This window comes from Schistocerca gregaria, chromosome 2 (genome assembly GCF_023897955.1).
Source record: "Schistocerca gregaria isolate iqSchGreg1 chromosome 2, iqSchGreg1.2, whole genome shotgun sequence".
NCBI classification, from domain to species: Eukaryota; Metazoa; Arthropoda; class Insecta; order Orthoptera; family Acrididae; genus Schistocerca; species Schistocerca gregaria.
In genome coordinates, this window is record NC_064921.1 from 687840327 (window position 1) to 687861146 (window position 20820).

The 20820-nt window shown below is 42.5% G+C and overlaps 1 protein-coding gene across 1 annotated transcript in view; it reads right to left on the reverse strand.

The window, feature by feature from the left end:
• The window catches only part of LOC126334767 (ubiquitin-like modifier-activating enzyme 1), a 29523-nt gene extending 11047 nt beyond the window's left edge, over positions 1-18476 (reverse strand). The window contains exon 1 of the mRNA XM_049997346.1: positions 18339-18476. The gene's annotated coding sequence lies outside the window, so the exon portion shown is untranslated. The remainder of the gene's footprint in view (positions 1-18338) is intronic.
• Between the last annotated feature and the right edge of the window lie 2344 nt (positions 18477-20820).

Consider the following 20820-nt stretch of genomic DNA (forward strand, 5'->3'; position numbering starts at 1 on the left):
TCTACCTCAGCTTTATTGAGTGTTCGACGACTATAATACTATGTTGTCTGCCAAAGGCATACTTGCCAACTGCTTCACAACTGACGCATCTATCATAATTGATACCATGTCGAGAGCAACTGGTAAATAAGGTCTTCCGCTATGTTGTGAGGTTTCTTCCTCTCTGCTACACGGTAGGGAACTTTTTAAGATGAAAGAAGAGCGTTTGTAGGTATCATAGCTTGTTTCGTAAAGTTGCCTTTTTTCTGTCAGTGGTTTTAATTTGTCGGAAAAGTATTCTCGTCGTTTTTTACCAAACTATCATGATTTTTCCTGCAACTGTCATTTTCTTTAATTACGAAGCATGCTTTCAGAAGGTGGGAGTAGGAAAAGAATAACGGACTGTTGTCGTTCTTCTTTTTCAACAGTGGTTCATATAAAACGGAAATTCAAGTATCTTTCGTCATATTTCCAGCATTTCCGTCTATTCGTGTCTCTGGAACTGGTTTAAACATGCGAAATTTCATTTTTTGCACTTAACATCTGAAAATGTGTCCATGACGTCAGAGAAACACAAATCACAGAAGACAAGCAACAATTGAAAACGACCTGCATTCGACAAAATTAACCTCAAAACCGATTGTTACCAAATAAAAAATGAATCACGAAGTACGATTCGATTGTCATATACCACGCTGCTATAGCAATAAGACTTACTTTCCTGCCCTACTAGATATCACTGCTGGCCGACACGTTGTTCCTTTACTCAGAAAGCGAGTAAATGCAATTATTATTTTTGTAAAACCGCCTCGATACTCCTCACTGTAAGGCCGCGACGGCCCGGGGAACCACGATGCAGTTTGAAAACCCCTGGGTTGATTGCATAACAAATATGAAGGCACTGAATGTAACTGGGGAAAAAAAGAAATATATGGCACAAATTGGTTAAAATAAGGTAGCGTTTGATGGAACAGATCCTGAGGCATCAAGGAATAGTCAATTTCGTGATGTTAGCAATTGTCCAGGGTAAAAATTGTAGAGGGAAACCAATCTTGACTACAGTACGACGATGGAGACTGCGTAGTTACGCAGAAATGAAGAGGCTTCGCAGGACATACTAGCATCAAACGAGTCTTCGCACTGAAGACGACAAGAAAGCATAAAGCTGACTGTGAAATTGCTAAGGAATGTTGTAGACTACTAAGATCCTGCAAGGAACTGGATACTAACAGGCAAAGTACGGATGTTTCAGTATGAAACCACATAGTTGTGATTGCGCATAGCGGCGGACCAACATTTCATTCCTCCTTGTTGAACCGTCAATCACTTCGTTATTCTGATCCAGCACAGGAATCTCAGGACAATAGTTGGACAACAATAGACCCAAAATCTGACAGCTATTCGTTTGAATTACGGTTAATGATAATTTAACCCACTTAATACTATTTTTGCTGTGATGACTTACGTTCCTGTCACTATGTTTTTTTTCTCTTTTTTTGTCCAAGCACAATATGTTCGTTTACCGTGTTTCAACGTATTACTGTAAGGTTTCCATGCATGCTTTAATATTTGACACATTCAAATACGCAAGTGCCCTCATTCTTCCTCATTGAATGTCACTGTGTTGTGGTTTCCAAGTACCAGCATTAAGCGCAATGTAGATTATAAGTTTCCAGCCAGAGTAACTAAGTTTTACTCCGTGGCTCGAACTGTGGAGTGTGTTGCTGTCTTATGCATAATTTCGTGTCGTTTTATGGACTGTCGCGTCATGTATGTGGTAAGCTGAAGCTTGGCACGGCTAAGACAGTATAATTACGAAAGCGGAGTCGTTGAGCAACGTTTTATTTACGACTGATACCAACCACACTAGGCTACATGTGGATAGACCGACACACCAAAATGCAAGGCTAAGAACATGGTGTCTCACTTCGAGTCCTGAGTTTAATGTCAAGATACACACTTGCAAAATTACACCAGCAACAGTAACATAAAGGAAATAGCAAGAGAGTGTAGTCAATAAATACTTCATTAAAATTCTATTTATGCCATCAAGTATTCGAAACGTTTACCGTCTGCTGCAGTACATGTTCTGAATAGACTGAAAAGACTCCTTCGATGTTATTGTACCTGCTGCAACAAAGTGATGTTTTAGATTCTCTTGGGTTGGCGAAAAATGTGCATACACTTACCTTTGATATTAACCCAGAGAAAAAGTCCAGTAGTGTCCAATCAGGCGAACGTGCAGAGCAACTGATAACGTCTTCACATACAATCCAACGACTAGGAAAGAGGTGACAAGAGGTGACAGCCGGGTAGTTGTTGAGCTGGATTAACGAACATCTACGTATTTCAAGCGGTTCTTTCTCTAAGAAAGCTGCCAGCATATTTGTAAAAAAAGCTGTGCATATTTGCTACTCTTTAAGGTTTCTTCAATAAAGTAAGGACCAATCTTGTCCCGCATGAAACATTCACTCTCAGCCGCCTTTGATGTCCAAACTGCCTCAGATAATGTGGATTCTCAGCGGTCCGATAATACAAATTTCTTATATCCAGTTTTCCATGACTTGTAAAGGTGGCTTCATCAATAGAGAAAACTCTTTGAAAAAAGTACTTACAGTTGCGACGTCGCATTAGAGCCGAGCAACAGAACCCCAAGCGCCTCCTGCAATCCCTCTGATTAATCTCTTGGTGAAGTGACATATGATACGGATGGAAGCTGTTTGCATGCAGAATGCGTATAACGGTATGCTGACTTATTCCAGAGGCATTTGGAGTTTCTCTGGAGCTCACATCTGGATTATAAGCAACAGTTTCCAGGAGGGCCATTTCGTTCGCTCTGCTAATTGCAGACTTGCTCGTCCTCTGCATAGTATTCCAGCGAGTTGGATATTGTCTATCACTATACCTTCGTACATATATCTAAGCTGCTTCCTTCTCATTCCTTCTGCTCGCCCGTAAGCTTGTTTGTGAAAGATGCTTTTGTTTATACAAACCGCCGTTCGACACACGTGGACGACAGACAGGATAAAAGCTATACCGCGGCTGTGCAAAACACTGTTTCGTCCTTATCCGACGTGATGTATTTCCTTGTTTGGGTTTGAAGTCACGAATTTCTGCGTAACACAGTAATAGGTTTCGTGTTCAAAATTATAATTCCTCAGTTAGAAGTATTGTAATTACTCCCAAACTAGTATTCGGATTTTGAGGTGTAAACGCCCTTGTGTTTGTCTCTTTTGGAACTACAGTACTAGCAGCAGAATTTACAATACTTCCATTTGGAAAAGCGAAGTTACTGCCAATGCAGCTACGAAAAGAGGCTACTCGTCGCTTGGTGACGACTTCCTCACATCTCGCCCTGCTGAAAACAGAATTACGACAACTCAGACGGTTTCGGAAATACGAGTGAACAGCTTAGGTGGCACACCCTGTACAGTACCCATGTGTTGCACGGTAATATTGCGATGTTTGAAGGAGTCATTGTTCAAAGGGATACGGCTTCATCCACTTCATTTTAATATCTGAAACACGTGCAGTGATAAATATAGTACGTTTGGAATCACAGTGTGCGTTCAAAAGATAGTAACAAAAATCATCGACAACATTTTACGGTTTGCAACATAAAGTGCTTACGTTGACAGTATTAGCGATCAAGGAAATCACTAAATCATCTTTCAGTGAGGCTCCATGAAAGTAATGAATCACCAAAATGCATGAAATAAAAAAAGACGCTCAATAAAACTCCTTTTATTCCATTGGCGTGAAAATTGTCAATCGCCGGTTTAGATTGACTTCCTCTGCCCGCCCGCCTCTGTTGCTCATAGAACCCCACATTCTACACGATTCTGCTAATTGTCATACAGTGGTGCAGCACGTGAAGCAAAAGTAACTCATTTCGGTGCCCTATAAGCCCATTCTGTTGTTCAAATTTGTTGACAAGAATGAAAATTGGGTTAGGACTCAATGCTCTGATGATGAGGAGATATTTGCAGACACAGCACACGCTCAGACTGGACAAAGAAGAGCAAGGATATTGGCGGCGTTATTTCTAAAGTAGCCGTCGTAACCAATTTAGGGAATGTACTGAAGACCTAAATCTAGAAGACTGGATGCGAATCTGAAACCGCGGTTCCTACCGTGAGTCTTGCATCTTAACCAAAACCTCAACAGGCGACAGTGGAAAAAGTTAAAGTTATTCATTTTGAGTTTTCAACATTTGTAACATGGCAAAGGTCGCCGCCCCCTGAGTTCCGTTACTGGTCGCATCCATTCAAATAGCTCTCCGAAGCGAGATAGCGATGGAAATTTTGGAGCTTTGTAAGACCAATCCTGAAGACTTCTTTAGACGCCTAATCGGCATAGACGAGTTATGGGCGCATCACTAACGCCCTGAGGCAAAAGAGCAAAGCAAGCAGTAAAAACACGTGGAAAATCGAAGACCCAACCGTCATCAGGCAAGATGATTCTAATATATAAGAAACTATCAGCCTCGCCTGCGGTAATGAAACCAACCTAACCTAGCTTTCAGTCCAAATAACTGAGCCTTCTTCAGAAGATATACCTGAATCTATAATTTGTCTAAGAGGGTATGGTCTAGAAATAAAATTAAAACAGCCTGAACAGGCGTAGTCACATTTTAAAAATGCGGTTCATAAGTACTAAGTCAACACCAAGACTTGACTTAAGCCCTGGCGCGCCCCTCGTCTCTATAGACGCCATGCGGTGGGCATCGGGAGCTCACGTGAAACTAAGTAGGACTAGATAACGCGCTGCAAATCAACATGACGGGGAACACTGCGCATGTCTAACAGACCACGACTGTGAAAGATAAAAGACCAACGCAGTTATATCTTAAAACAAATAAGTTATAGAAAGGTTGAAAATCTTAAACATAAAGCCTCTGCACTAGGTTATGACTAAAATGTAACAAAATATGCATGGATTTATATAAGTTCTAACACACTACCCCGACTTACACTATTAGAATATATTGGCCCTTTCACAACGAATGCTGCATAACGTACCCATCGTTATTAATGAAAGATGACATAGGACATGAAACAGCTAAACTGTAGTATGTAAACGCCATAATGCAATAATCTCGGTTATCCTGTATACAGATGGACGAGTAGGTGTGTAGGTGTTCCTATCAGTTGATGTAGATACACTTCTTATTGCTGACATGCCCTGAATGAAGTTGGCTGATAGTTTCTTATATATTAGATTATCACGATCGGTGACTGGGCTGCAATGTTGAAAGTACAAAATGATTCTGACTTCCTTTTTTCTGTAGTGTAGGGGGGGGGGGGGGGGGGAATTACCATGGTGTGGGGCTAATAGTTTGTGCACGTATTGGGCAAACTGTCACAGGATCCTACTACCGAACGCCAGTAGGGGGAATTCTACGTGGATCGTTACTGGAAACTATGCCTTAATCTGGTATGAGCAATGTGAAGGTGACATAGTATGGTGCATTCCTTCCGGGAAGAGCGGGAGGAGGAGCGCTATGAAGAAGTAGCCTCTCTGATGGTGCGGAGTTTATTATAGGGTGCAGCAGCCCACCAGATGTTGTTCCATCTCCGAGTGAGAGCATATTTGCAGCCCAGCCGTAAATCTACTCCCGGGATCATTATGGCAAATGCTGGGCGAGAGATCGCTTCTCTAGTCTGAATGGTCCACCAGTTCATTCCCTAGTGCTCCTACATAACATGGGACCTTGAAAATAGAACTAAGCAGGCCGTACGACTAGGGTCAGAGAGAAAGTTATAAATATAAGAAGCATATACCACAGTAGTATCGTAGTAGGTGCCACAGGATAACAAGTGTAGCATCAGTCAATAACCTAGAGACTGTTCATTCACTACAAATTAAAATGCAGTGACGGGAGATCTGTTTAATAAAACGTAGGACTCTATTAGTGGCTATCGGCTCCGCTGGAGGAACACTACACGTTCCCGACAACAATTGTTATTCCCGACTGTCGAGAGATATAAAAGCATATGGTTTTAGAGCCATCGTGAAAACGATGGTAGTACCCCAATACCCTGAAGAACTGAGAGGAACAAACAGCGACGTGGAGGCGACTGAAGCATTAAGTCCTTGAAACAGATCTGTCCTAATTAGTGGTCTGAGTACCAAACCAGAGACGTTTGTGGAAAAGCAGGGGAGCACATTCTAACGATGTTTTGGGGAATTCTCGGAAGAGGACCTCGAGGTACATCCAAACTGGTAATTCCACGTGGACAGGAATCAGGGGGACGATGCATCTAATATGCAAAAATAGTTTGATTAATTGAATGATTAGGAAATTATCGGAAGCCGAACACATTAATGAGCAAGAATTTGAGCCGTATGAACTTGTAACGCCGGAAATGCATATCCTCCTATTTCCATCTATTGCACTGCAAATTTTTTTCCTTATTTTGTTACCTGAAGATATAACATTTCTGTGTCTTTGTATATTGTAATTGTTTTACTATTTGTATATGTATGCATTTATGTCGATTTATAATTGGTTTGTTTTGTGAATATTATTTGTATTTATACGCTGGGTCTGGCCTAGGGAAAACTATGCTATCGAACGAATACATCGATAGGTCGTGTGGAGAACCAAAGTGTTTAGGATCTTTGGTAGTGTGAACTCGGCCGCGTGGAGCGAGAGCAGTAGGGAGTCTGGCTGGAGGAGGGCAGTGGTGCAGGTGTGTTGTGTGACGCTCCCGCGATTTGCCGCGCTTTCGGGGTTTGGCAGCATGTAATTGCGCTCGACTTTCTATGTTCGTTTCTGACACGGTGTCGCGGACGGGAAGCATTAGCTGGCGCACATCAAGAGCCCGTTTCGCATGGTGACCGTGTCGAAAAGAAGGCGCGCCAACATCCAGCTTCTGCAACAGCGACGGCCGACAATGGGTGACTGTCGCCACCTCCTCGATCGACGGCTTCAAAGGTTCAATCAGCCAACAAGGAAGACTGGAAGCACGTAAAGTATTAGAACTGTATGGCAGACCTCAGCTTTTCAAACTGTTCCATTTTCGTAACTATAACTACAGCAACTTAGCATGAACATTTGTTGCTCATTGTCCCAATTGCATTATCAAGCAGAGTCCCTTCCTTTTCCGGAATGAACCCGAGTGTCGTTGAAATTCAAACGGTAGCATTAAAGTAATATTATTCCATTTCACTGCTTTAATTTCAAAGTTCAGTTAAACTTATTCATAGCTGGCTACAATACTTAGATTACCATATGTAGCTTACCTGTGACTACAGCTCAGCTAGGTACGTACTAAATTTTACTATTGTCAGTTGTTCAGAATCATTTAATTCAAGTTCAAAGTTAAATCTCTTATTTCTAAATTGCGTGGATTCAAGTAGCTTTTGGAATGATTGTTGAGGTATGCCAAGACTAACCGTATTTGACTGAATTTCGATGTGCTTCAGAAACAAAGCTCACTATTAATTTCAGTCCCATGAACCATGGACCTTGCCGTTGGTGGGGAGGCTTGCGTGCCTCAGCGATACGGATGGGCGTACCGTAGGTGCAACCACAACGGAGGGGTATCTGTTGAGAGCCCAGACAAACATGTGGTTCCTGAAGAGGGGCAGCAGCCTTTTCAGTAGTTGCAGGAGCAACAGTCTGGATGACTGCCTGATCTGGCCTTGCAACATTAACCAAAACGGCATGGCTGTGCTGGTACTGCCAACGGCTGAAAGCAAGGGGAAACTACAGCCGTAATTTTTCCCGAGGACATGCAGCTTTACTTTATGATTAAATGATGATGGCGTCCTCTTGGGTAAAATATTCTGGAGGTAAAATAGTCCCCCATTCGGATCTCCGGGCGGGGACTACTCAGGAGGACGTCGGTATCAGGAGAAAGAAAACTGACGTTCTACGGATCGGAGCGTGGAATGTCAGATCCCTTAATCGGGCAGGTAGGTTAGAAAATTTAAAAAGGGAAATGGATAGGTTGAAGTTATATATAGTGGGAATTAGTGAAGTTCGGTGGCAGGAGGAACAAGACATTTGGTCAGGTGAATACAGGGTTAAGCCCATGCCTACTGCAGTAGTACAAGTTTATATGCCAACTAACTCTGCAGGTGATGAAGAAATTGATGAAATGTATGATGAAATAAAAGAAGTTATTCAGGTAGTGAAGGGAGACGAAAATTTAATAGTCATGGGTGACTGGAATTCGTCAGTAGGAAAAGGGAGAGAAGTAAACATAGTGGCTAAATATGGATTGGGGCTAAGAAATGAAAGAGGAAGCCGTCTGGTAGATTTTTGCACAGAGCATAACTTAATCATAGCTAACACTTGGTTCAAGAATCACAAAAGAAGATTGTATACATGGAAGAATCTTGGAGATACTAAAAGGTATCAAATAGATTATACAATGGTAAGACAGAGGTTTAGGAAGCAGGTTTTAAATTGTAGGACATTTCCAGGGGCAGATGTGGACTCTGACCACAATCTATTGGTTATGACCTGTAGATTAAAACTGAAGAAACTGCAAAAAGGTGGGAATTTAAGGACATGGGATCTGGATAAGCTGAAAGAACCAGAGGTTGTACAGAGTTTCAAGGAGAGCATAAGGGAACAATTGACAGGAATGGGGGAAAGAAGCACAGTAGATGAAGAATGGGTAGCTCTGAGGGATGAAATAGTGAAGGCAGCAGAGGATAAAGTAGGTAAAAAGACGAGGGCTGGTAGAAATCCTTGGGTAACAGAAGAAATATTGAATTTAATTGTTGAAAGGAGAAAATATAAAAACGCAATAAATGAAGCAGGCAAAAAGGAATACAAACCCCTCAAAAATGAGATTGACAGGAAGTGCAAAATGGCTAACCAGGGATGGCTAGATGACAAATGTAAGGATGTAGAGGCTTATCTCACTAGGGGTAAGATAGATACTGCCTACAGGAAAATTAAAGAGACCTTTGGAGAGAAGAGAACCAAGTGTATGAATATCAAGAGCTCAAATGGAAACCCAGTTCTAAGCAAAGAAGGGAAAGCAGAAAGGTGGAAGGAGTATATAGAGGGTTTATACAAGGGCGATGTACTTGAGTACAATATTATGGAAATGGAAGAGGATGTAGATGAAGACGAAATGGGAGATAAGATACTGCGTGAAGAGTTTGACAGAGCACTGAAAGACCTGAGTCGAAACGAGGCCCCGGGAGTAGACAACATTCCATTAGAACTACTGACGGCCTTGCGAGAGCCAGCCATGACAAAACTCTACCAGCTGGTGAGGAAGATGTATGAGAGAGGCGAAATACCCTCAGATTTCAAGAAGAATATAATAATTCCAATCCCAAAGAAAGCAAGTGCTGACAGATGTGAAAATTACCGATCTATCAGTTTAATAAGTCACAGCTGCAAAATACTAACGCGAATTCTTTACAGACGAATGGAAAAACTGGTAGATGCGGACCTCGGGGAGGATCAGTTTGGATACCGTAGAAATGTTGGAAAACGTGAGGCAATACTGACCTTACGACTTATCTTAGAAGAAAGATTAAGAAAAGACAAACCTACGTTTCTAGCATTTGTAGGCTTGGAGAAAGGTTTTGAGAATGTTGACTGGAATACTCTCTTTCAAATTCTGAAGGTGGCAGGGGTAAAATACAGGGAGCGAAAGGCTATTTCCAATTTGTACAGAAACCAGATGGCAGTCATAATAGTCGAGGGGCATGAAAGGGAAGCAGTGGTTGGGAAAGGAGTGAGACATGGTTGTAGCCTCTCCCCGATGTTATTCATTCTGTATATTGGGCAAGCAGTAAAGGAAACAAAAGAAAAATTCGGAGCAGGTATTAAAATTCATGGAGAAGAAGTAAAAACTTTGAGGTACGCCGATGACATTGTAATTTTGTCAGAGACAGCAAAGGACCTGGAAGAGCAGTTGAACGGAATGGACAGTGTCTTGAAAGGAGGATATAAGATGAACATCAACAAAAGCAAAACGAAGATAATGGAATGTAGTCAAATGAAATCGGGTGATGCTGAGGGAATTAGATTAGGAAATGAGACACTTAAAAGAGTAAAGGAGTTTTGCTATTTAGGAAGTAAAATAACTGATGATGGTCGATGTAGAGAGGATATAAAATTTAGACTGGCAATGGCAAGGAAAGCGTTTCTGAAGAAGAGAAATTTGTTAACATCGAATATAGATTTAAGTGTCAGGAAGTCATTTCTGAAAGTATTTGTTTGGAGTGTAGCCGTGTATGGAAGTGAAACATGGACGATAACTAGTTTGGACAAGAAGAGAATAGAAGCTTTCGAAATGTGGTGCTACAGAAGAATGCTGAATATAAGGTGGATAGATCACGTAACTAATGAGGAGGTATTGAATACGATAGGGGAGAAGAGAAGTTTGTGGCACAACTTGACAAGAAGAAGGGATCGGTTGGTATGACATGTTTTGAGGCATCAAGCGATCACAAATTTAGCATTGGAGGGCAGCGTGGAGGGTAAAATTCGCGGAGGGAGACCAAGAGATGAATACACTAAGCAGATTCAGAAGGATGTAGGTTGCTGTAGGTACTGGGAGATGAAGAAGCTTGCACAGGACAGATTAGCATGGAGAGCTGCATCAAACCAGTCCCAGGACTGAAGACCACAACAACAACAACAACAACAACAACTAAATTAACTTTCAGTTTTCCGGTTTTATTAATTCTTTTGCTAAATTAAGTCAGAGTGTAGCGAAATTTATTATTTCTGACAAACTTTCAGTTTTCACACTACACGTGTGAACCTTCAGTTGCCACGCTTGTAGTGCTAATTATATGTGTAATAACCTTTCTTTTTCAGTTCCTATAGTAACTGTACATAGGACTGGCGACCGTAATTTCCCCCAAATCTCGAATATCTAATTACCGCTAGTTAATAGTTAACGTAACGGCCGCACATTTACTTTCTTTATTAACTTTACCCCTTTTCAAAATTAATTTCCTCCAGTTTCATTTGCATTTTTCCTTTCATTTAGATGTAACCCTTTCCTCCCTCTTTACCGACAGATTAACTTCGGTGACGATTGCTTTTCCCAAATTTCCATTGGGCACACGCGGTTTGATTTTTCACTGTCATTAAGGTCGATAAGTGAGGGGGAGGTTACAAACTGAAGTGGGAAGATACCCATTTGGGTAAGGACACTGTCTGCGGGAGTAGCCTGGAAGGTCTCAGTGGCCAGTCTTACGCCACGATGATGGACTGGCTCCAACAGTTTCAAAGCTCAAAAAGACAGTGAGCCATAAACCTTGCAACGACAGGTCAATAGGGATAAGAGCAGGGTACCATAAATAAGGAGGAGAGTAGCTCGATCTGCATCCCAAGAGGTGTAAGCAAGAAAGCAGTTAAACATGACTGCGCCAAGTGGTGCCATATCCCTTACATAGGTAAAAAAAACTACAGTGAGATGTTGACCTATAGAAAAAGCCTGTCATGACTGTTGTTTCCAAGCTAACCAGATGGTCGTCTGTGGATTGTCCGTCCCAGAACCAAACGGATTGGAGACAAAAGGCTTGGACCTGATTCGAGAACCTAGCATGGTTACGAAGGTGATCGGTCAGTAGCTGTCGATGAACGTTGCGATTTTTCCGGGTTTAAGGAGTAGGATGAGTATACTATCTCGCCATTGCGAAGGAAAAACAATTTCTCTCCAAATATGGTTGGAGAGCCTGAGTAGATTGAGTCGTTGAGTAACAATCAAATGTCGGATCATCTAATTATAAATCGAATCAGGACCTGGAGTCACATCGTGTGCGAAGTCACGAGCCTGAAGCAGTTCTCAGTCTGTAAAAAGTTCACTGTATAATTTGGCATGACGGGGGTGAAGGATAGTGATATGTCTTCAGCTTGTTATTTATACGTTCAAAAGGTAGCCAGGTAAGAACAGGACGCCAAAGCTGTCGCAAAGAGGGTCAAAATGAGTTGAGATAGACCGATAAATAGGTACAAATATCCTCATGAAGAGACTCCAAACAGTTGTTGATCTCTGGCGGCCTACATTTGGGACGAAGTGGCATGTGCTCCCAAGGAGGAGACACATTGTTCCCAGAATTCCTTACTGTGTTTAGTTAGACACCGATCTTTAGTGAAAAGCTGCTCTGTAAAGGATGTCACTTGATATGTTTCGGGGACCTTCAACGATCCTGAATAGTTACTGCAATGAGTTTGGTCCGCCATGGCATTGCTCCGTGGCGAAGGGGACCTGAAGAAAGGGGATTAGCAGTTCGAACAGCATGGGTGATCGTTTCGGAGACATCTCTGACAAGCTCGTCGATTCAGTCTGACAGAGTTGGGGCGAAGGTGACATGACAGGTATACAACTGTAACTTGGCTCTTCAAAGTGCCCAATGTGTTAACGGTCGATTGGGAGGTGACAAGGAATGGTCATCAGTGAAGTGTGTTTCTTGAACAAAGATTGCAGAACAAGATGATAAATTTGAAGTCATTGTTCTGGTAGGTAACAATAATATCCACTGCAGTTCTTCTGGAACATCACACTGAAAGTGCCTTGGTCACACGTGAAGGGGCCAGGACAGGTCATGCCTCACAACTGCTATCACGAGGGGGGTGGAACAACATCAACGAGCATTACTTCACAGTCTGAAAATGTGGGGTGATCTGGCACTGGAGTAGCTTCCTCCCTAGTTTTCTTCTTCTTCTCCTGCACATCTTTTAGCAGTCGAGATCCCTGTGAGGCTTGCGTCGGTTATCTGACCCATGGATTTTCGGGGAGAGAGTCCCCAACAGGGAACCCTGCCACTGATAGGCACCAGAGGACGACGCTGCTGCTCCCAGCAGGTGCAATCAGTGCTTCCTAAAGAGTGCCGTAGGACCCATGGTCCAGATTGTTTGCGCGACTGTCGGATATCGAAGTTGAAGGAGCAAACACACCAAGTTCTGCTGATTATATTTTTCTGAACTAAAAGAATAAGAGAAGTGACCTGTGACCAATTCCTGGACTTTTCGTTCCCTAAGTAGGTTAGCACACTTTAGGAATCAGGGAAAGCGGTCGTCCCCGCAGTTGACATAATCAGGTGGTAGGGCACAAGCTGAATTTTCATTACGTAGCTGGACACATTCTTCACAGATCGGCTCGTATGGAAGACATATGCCCAAAGTAAACACCGTGTTTGGGGGTGGACAACACAGCTTCACATTGCAGGGGTAACATACGCGAGGATGAATGCGCCAGTGTGTACCTTGCTGTCTGGCAGGTCTCGACCTGCACTACATATGAAGTGGATTCCTCATCTCTCCAAGTGTTCGCTTCTTTGTTTATCTGCACCCTGTACCATGTTGAGGATCTTACGGGGTGTGATTAAAACAGATACACCACTTTGTTGTTTATAAGAAAGCAACGCCCGGGAATGGATAGGATTTGCTGTCCCAATTAAGGTGGGGCCGCTCCGAAATTTGCCAAGGGAAGAGAGAATGCGTTTCCAACATTCTTCGCAAAAATAATTGGTTTAGCAGGAGAGAGGACACTCCATTGGCTTAGGTGGAAACCATGAGCTGAGAGGAATAACTACAAGTTGTTTCGTTTTGTTTTCTTCCCGTGACGTAGCCAATGAAAGAAATTTCCTAGGGTAGTATCCATCGGCAGTATGTCTGAAGAGACAGCCTGGGCCCCCCTACAACTGACTGATAACTCGTGCCATGACGCCAAATAACCACCATGGTGCCACCTACTCTGAACAAAGGCTCTTCCAACGGATGCATCCAGCCAGAGCGAAGGCCACTTGACAAGATGGCCGGTGCCTGGAGTCCCAGTGGCCCCAAATGGACATGCACCTACTTCTCGGGATGCAGGGGAAGGAGATAGTTCGGGCATCAATACTGCGATCCGTGTGTGGTCAGGGGGCTAACACCAAACAGGTACCTACCGACGTCCCGTATGGTCTAGCTAACTTGCTGTATATTGAGCAACGTTTCCCGCACGTCATGCACATTCTAAGAAACACCGTGAAAAGGTAGAGATCAAGCCAGTATGTGAGAACTGGACATAAATTAACCGAAATATGCAGTGTACAGAAGGAACAAAACGGGAGCAACCATACTCGACGCCCTGCTAGAAAGCTAGGTTCTCAGCAGCTTAACAGTCCTAGAAAGTAAGTGCGAGAAAAGATGTAGTCAGACAGTAAAATTGCAGTATAGGAAATCAAGAAGTACTATAACAGCTTGGGGCACAACAGTCTCCACGCACGTACTCACAAAAGAGTTTTTAGTCCCCTCAGGGGAAAGAACTTGTTTACAGGAGGCTAAGTAAACCTTTGTGTGGCAGGTACCGAGTGAGGTGGCGCAGTGGTTAGAACACTCAAATCGCATTTGGGAGGGCGAAGGTTCAATCCAGCCATCCTGATTTAGGTTTCCCGTGATTTCCCTTAATCGCTTAAGGCAAATGCCCGGATGGTTCCTGTGAAAGGGCACGGCCGACTTCCTTCCCCATCATTCCCTAATCCAGTGAGACCGATGACCTCGCTATCTGGTCTCTTCCACCAAAACAACCAACCTGTGGCAGGCATTTGCAGGCTGATGACGAGACGACTTTCGAGGTAGAACGTTTCGTTACGGCCGACGGCCTTTACGCAGTGTTAACAACGGTTCCCGTTAGATCACCGAAGTTAAGCGCTGTCGGGCTGGGCTAGAATTTGGATAAGTGACCGTCCGTTTTGCCAAGCGTTGTTGGCAAGCGGGGTGCACTCAGCCCTTGTGAGGCCAACTGAGGAGCTACTTGACTGAAAAGTAGCGTCTCCGGTCACGAAAACTGACCACGGCCAGGGGAGCAGTGTGCTGACCACATGCCGCTCACTATCCGCCTCCAGTGACGCCTAGGAGCTGGGAATGACATGGAGGCCGGTCAGTACCGCCGGGCCGTCCCGAGCCTGTTTGGATGGAATATAGTTTCAAACGTCCCATAGAGAGCCAAAATGCAGACATCTACAAATAAAGTCTCCACCAGCTCATCATCCATCATTGGGAAAAACGTGAAAAATTATGTGTAGAGAAAGACTTTCACCCAGCTTCATGACTACAGTCTAATTTTTTTTATTGAGATGATGATTAAAACGTAATTATTACCTTTGTACATTTCAGATAATCGCCTACAATTCTAGCCAAAATATTAATCTTGAAATCCTGCTGGGGCGTAGTCTGTACTGTATCATAAGGATTTTTATATGGTCGCAATAATTGCTGTGAAATTTGCTATTCCTTCTCTACAAAATGTGTCTTTACCTGTAAACAAGACTGATGGTATAAAAAGAAAATTGTAAATCTATGCAAGAAATCATTTGCAAAACCTCCTCTATCGTCGGTGAATGGTAGCAAAAAGAACTTGCTAGTACAGAAGGCTGAAAGCCACGGATCAATGCAGTCAGGCAGATGCAGTATTTCTCGATTTCCGAAAAGCATTTGACTCAATACATAACTACGCTTATTATCAAAAATATCAGGCGAAATTTGTGACTGGTTGATGATTCCTTGGTAGGGAGGACGCAGATGTAATCTTTGATGGAGAATCATTAACAGGTGTAAAAGTAACTTCGGGTGTAGTCCAGGGAAGTGTGTTGGGTCCCTTGCTGTCAATGTTTAGTATTAATGATCTTATGGACATTATTAATAGTAAACTCAGACTTTTAGCAGACGTTGCAGTTATCTATAATAAAGCACCGTCTGAACGAAGCTGTACAAATATTCAGTCAGACCTTGATGAGATTTCAAAGTCGTAAAAAGACGCTTTAAAAGTTCATAAATGCAACCTTCGTAAAGCGAATAAAACATAGTAACCTATGCAGAATGATATTTTCACTCTGCAGCGGAGTGTGCACTGACATGAAACTTCCTGGCAGATTAAAACTGTGTGGCGGACCGAGACTCGAACTCGGGACCTTCGCGGACAAGTACTCTACCAACTGAGCTACCCAAGCACGACTCACGGACCCGTCCTCATAGCTTTACTTCTGCCAGAACCTAGTCTCCTACCTTCCTAACTTTACAGAAGCTCTCCTGCGAACCTGCAGTTTGGAAGGTAGGAGAGGAGGTACTGGCAGAAGTAAAGCTGTGAGGACTGCGCGTTCAGTCGTGCTTGGGTAGCTCAGTTAGTAGAGCACTTGTCGGCGAAAGGCAAAGGTCCCGAGTTCGAGTCTCGGTCCGGCACACAGTTTTAATCTGCTAGCAAGTTTCATAGTAACCTATGCATATAATAATATCAGTGAGTCACAGTTGTAATCTACAAACTCATACAAATACCTGGATGTAACGCTTTCTAGGGGCATGAAATGGCACTATCAAATAGCCTCAGTCGGATCGGGTTATTGGTAGAATACCAGAGACATGTAATCAGTCTACGAAGGAGTTTCCTTACAAATCACTCGTCCGACACATCCTGAAACCTTCCTCCAATGTGTGGGACCCATATCAAATGAGACCAGCAGGGGATTTTGAACGTATACCGAGAAAAGCAGCACGAATAGTTCAAATGGCTCTGAACGCTATGGGAATCAACGTCTGAGGTCATTAGTCCCCTAGAACTTATAACTACTTAAACCTAACTAACTTAAGGACATCACACACATTCATGCCCGAGGAAGGTGCGAACATGAGACCGTAGCGGTCTCGCGGTTCCAGACTGCAGCGCCTAAAACCGCACGGCCACTTCGGCCGGTCAGCACGAATAGTCACGGGTTTGTTTGACCAGTGAGAAAGTGTCACAAAGATTATGAAAGAACTGAACTGGAATGCTCTTGAAATAGACGGAAACTGTCACGAGAAAGTCTGCTAACGTATTTTCAATAAGCGGCTTTAAATGATGACTCTAGCAACATATTACAGCCCCCTACGTATCGCTCACTTAGAGATCGTGACGAAAGATTAGCTTAATTACAGTCAGCACAGAGACATTTAAACAATCATTCTTCCTGCGCTCCATACGTGAATGGAACGCAAAAAAAAAAAAAAAAAAAAAAAAAAAAAAAAAACAAAAACAAATAACTCCTACATACCCTCTGCCATGCATTTCACAGTGGTTCGTAGAACATAGATGTAAATGTAGATGTAGATGATACAGACAGATTAATTACCCTTCCGGTACTCCTTAGTCTGTCACGCTGTGAGTACTGTCTCAGCAGTGCTATGATAAACAGCTGCGAAGGATGGATATTTCTACCATGTACTTCAGTACTACTGTCTCATACATATGAGACGTCCAAGACAAATATATCCCAAACGACCACAAATCTCAAACATAAATATGTGTCCGTAGCAACAAATCACCAACGAGGATACACTAAGGACATCAACAGATTGACTTTAACCGTTACTATCGATTGATTATCTAACAGAATAAATTTTAGTTGTTGGTTGGAGACTACCTTGAATGTAATGGTCTGAAAAACTCATAACAACTCAAAAATGAAGCATTTATACGTTTATCTTTTGTTTATGTGCATTTTATTGCTATTTTGGTGTAAAAAATGAAACACCCAAAGTTTGTTAAAATATTTCTGAAACACACATAAGCGTTTTCAAAGTTTACTGATTCTTCAGGTCTGAGAAATACTAGTTAATGACAGTTCAATGTTAGCGCAACATTATCGATATTTAAATAAAAATGTCCTTCGTGAATGGTACTTTCGTTCCCTAATTTGTTCATTTTTATGAATTCTTATTGGGCGTTGATTTAAAACATTAAGATAAAAAAAATTTGACATCAGTAATCCTAGCAATAACATAAAAAGATGTCCTACTAATGACATCAAGCGTACTTCTTAGTCATCGTAGTAATATACACACAAATAACATTAAGATGGTAACTATGTGTCCTTTGGAATATATGGTTCAAATGGCTCTGAGCACTATGGGACTTAACATCTTAGGTCATCAGTCCCCTAGAACTTAGAACTACTTAAACCTAACTAACCTAAGGACATCACACACATCCATGCCCGAGGCAGGATTCGAACCTGCGACCGTAGCAGTCCCGCGATTCCGGACTGTAGCGCCTAGAACCGCACGGCCACCGCAGCCGGCTTTGTAATATAACATGTCTTGTGTTGGCCTATCTCTTGCAAAATGTAGTTCTTGGGGTATGACACGTATTCAAACTCACAGACCCTTTTACACAAAAAATGACAATTTTGGAATGTCGACGCCCTCTAAGACAAATTTGTGGGGACGCCTTTTCTCGTAATTCCTATTCTTCGTGTGCTTCTGTCAGATGGAGATCTAACGGATAACATTAATTGTTGTCGCCATTCGAACCGTACGATCAAGGAAAATTGTCATGAAAAGCAAACGCGAATTCCTCACATGCAACTCAATACGTGTGACTGTTAGCATTTAAAAACGCTTACTGACTTACCTTAAGTTTGACAGAAAGTTGCTGTTTCCGGTATGTTTCCTTGCGCGAAAAATACATGAAGAAATTCCTTTGTTTCGAAGGCACTTTTAGACAGGTCGAAATGAGTGAACTGAACGATATTGGCTACAAATAACAAGACTGTTTCCAAAGAGTAAACAGCTGAAACTTTTATCAGTGTCACGTCACAGATGCAGTAGGTAATAGTGCTTAATGAGACTATTCCCAGTTCAAAATCGATGAAGGATATTCCGTTATACGTCAATATACTTGCTGTGCAAAGATCAAAGCAGTGTGCAGTGCATGGAAGAGGGCACTCACCATGATACCGCAAGTTGGGTTTTCTTCCCGTTCCAGTCGCGTACGGTGCGCGGTAAGAATGACTTCTTAAATAACTCTGCCTGCTCTAAGTAGTCACTGTCCCTGTAGGAACGATACGCAGGGGAACGAAGAATATCTCCAGACCCTCCTCTTAATAACCTACGGATTCTTGAAGCTTTGCGAGTAGGCTTTCGCGCTATAGTTGATGTACACAGGGCGGTTGTAATTAAACTTTCATTACTTGGGAGGGCTCCACGTAAAACAAGTAATCATAGGACAGTGAAACTTTGTGGAAGTATTTGTAAGACATACGGAAGAGAAATGACAATCAAACAACTGAAATAAACACATTTTAATTTCCACGCGAGAGGGTAACATTTCTAAATTGCATACCATGTTTACATTCCAGGTTACGAATGTTGTTCAGAGTGAAGACCATCTGCATCCACAATACCCAGGAACCGCACTAGAGATATCATTTCACAATTGTTCGCAACACTTTTCGAATGGTGGACCATGGAATTTTCAGCTGTCGTGACACTGCTGATGCACTGCTTGGAGATTACACACTGCATTCAGCATTCTCAGCCGTGGTAACAGTAACGTCTTCCAATTGGCCGTCGGCCTCTCCCATGAGCAATTCCCAAGTCGCCAGATAATTCGAACTTCCGAATCATGTTCTTTAGTCCCGACCGGAAAAAGGACCTCTCTTCATTCCTAAAAAAAAATAATGTGTCCGTACTCGCAAGGAACGGCAGCATCTCTGCATTTGTTTAGATAAAACAGCTTTAAGAGTAAAGCCGTGCTCGCTTTGTCTACACCCATGTTGACTGTCTCCAACTGTAATGCGCGGTGATGCTTGTTTCCAACCCTACGTCAGCGTACCAGTACCGTAGTCTTACAAGTCATCACACTAACACTACTGATAATGCAAATCCTGCAGTCTAAACATCATTCCTACTAAGTTTGATACCCGTATCGTTAATAGTTTTCCGCCTGCACTGGCTCAAGTAGCGGGAGTTTAATTAAACCATTCTGTACTCTAAGCGTGTGCCAACTCAGGTTTTTCATTTCCGTGACAGTACAAAAAAAAAATCTGACTATTTGTGCCGCCCTTCTTTGTATACGTTCAACATTCCCTGTTAGTACTATTTGCCTTTTGTCCAGCACACTTTAGCAGTATTCTACAATGCGACCTGTAAGTGATTTGTAAGCAGTCTCTTTTGTAGATTACATTTTCCTAGTACGCTGTCAGTACACCAAAGTCTGCCACTGGCCTCAGGCAGTCAGGCAGCAGAAGCCAGCCGAGATAGGAACAGCAATAGGGAAGCAACAGATTTTGTGACTTTTACAAGTTCCTAACCAGGAATGATTGCATACATCGAAGAATCCTGGAGGTACTAGAATGTATCAGATAGATTATATAATGGTAAGACAGAGTATTAGGAATCAGCTTTTAAATTGGAAGACATTTCCAGGGGCAGATGTGGACTCTGATCACAATCTATTGGTTATGAACTGTAGATTAAAACTGAAGAAACTGCAAAAAGGAGGGAATTTAAGGAGATGGGACCTGGATAAACTGACTAAACCAGAGGTTGTACAGAGTTTCAGGGAGAGCAAAAGGGGACAATTGACAGGAATGGTGGAAAGAAATACAGTAGAAGAAGAATGGGTAGCTCTGAGGGATGAAGTAGTGAAGGCAGCCGAGGATCAAGTAGGTAAAAAGACAAGGGCTGGTAGAAATCCTTGGGTAACAGAAGAAATATTGAAATTAACTGACGAAAGGAGAAAATATAAAAATGCAGTAAGTGAAGCAGGCAAAAAGGAATACAAACCCCTCAAAAATGAGATCGACAGGAAGTGCAAAATGGCTAAGCAGGGATGGCTAGAGGACAAATGTAAGTATGTAGAGGCTTATCTCACTAGGGGCAAGATAGATACTGCCTACAAGAAAATTAAAGAGACCTTTGGAGAAAAGAGAGCCACTTGTATGAATATCAAGAGCTCAGATCGAAGCCCAGTTCTAAGCAAAGAAGGGAAAGCAGAAAAGTGGAAGGAGTACATAGAGGGTCTATACAAGGGCGATGTACTTGAGGACAATATTATGGAAATGAAAGAGGATGTAGATGAAGATGAAAAGGGGAGATAAGATACTGCGTGA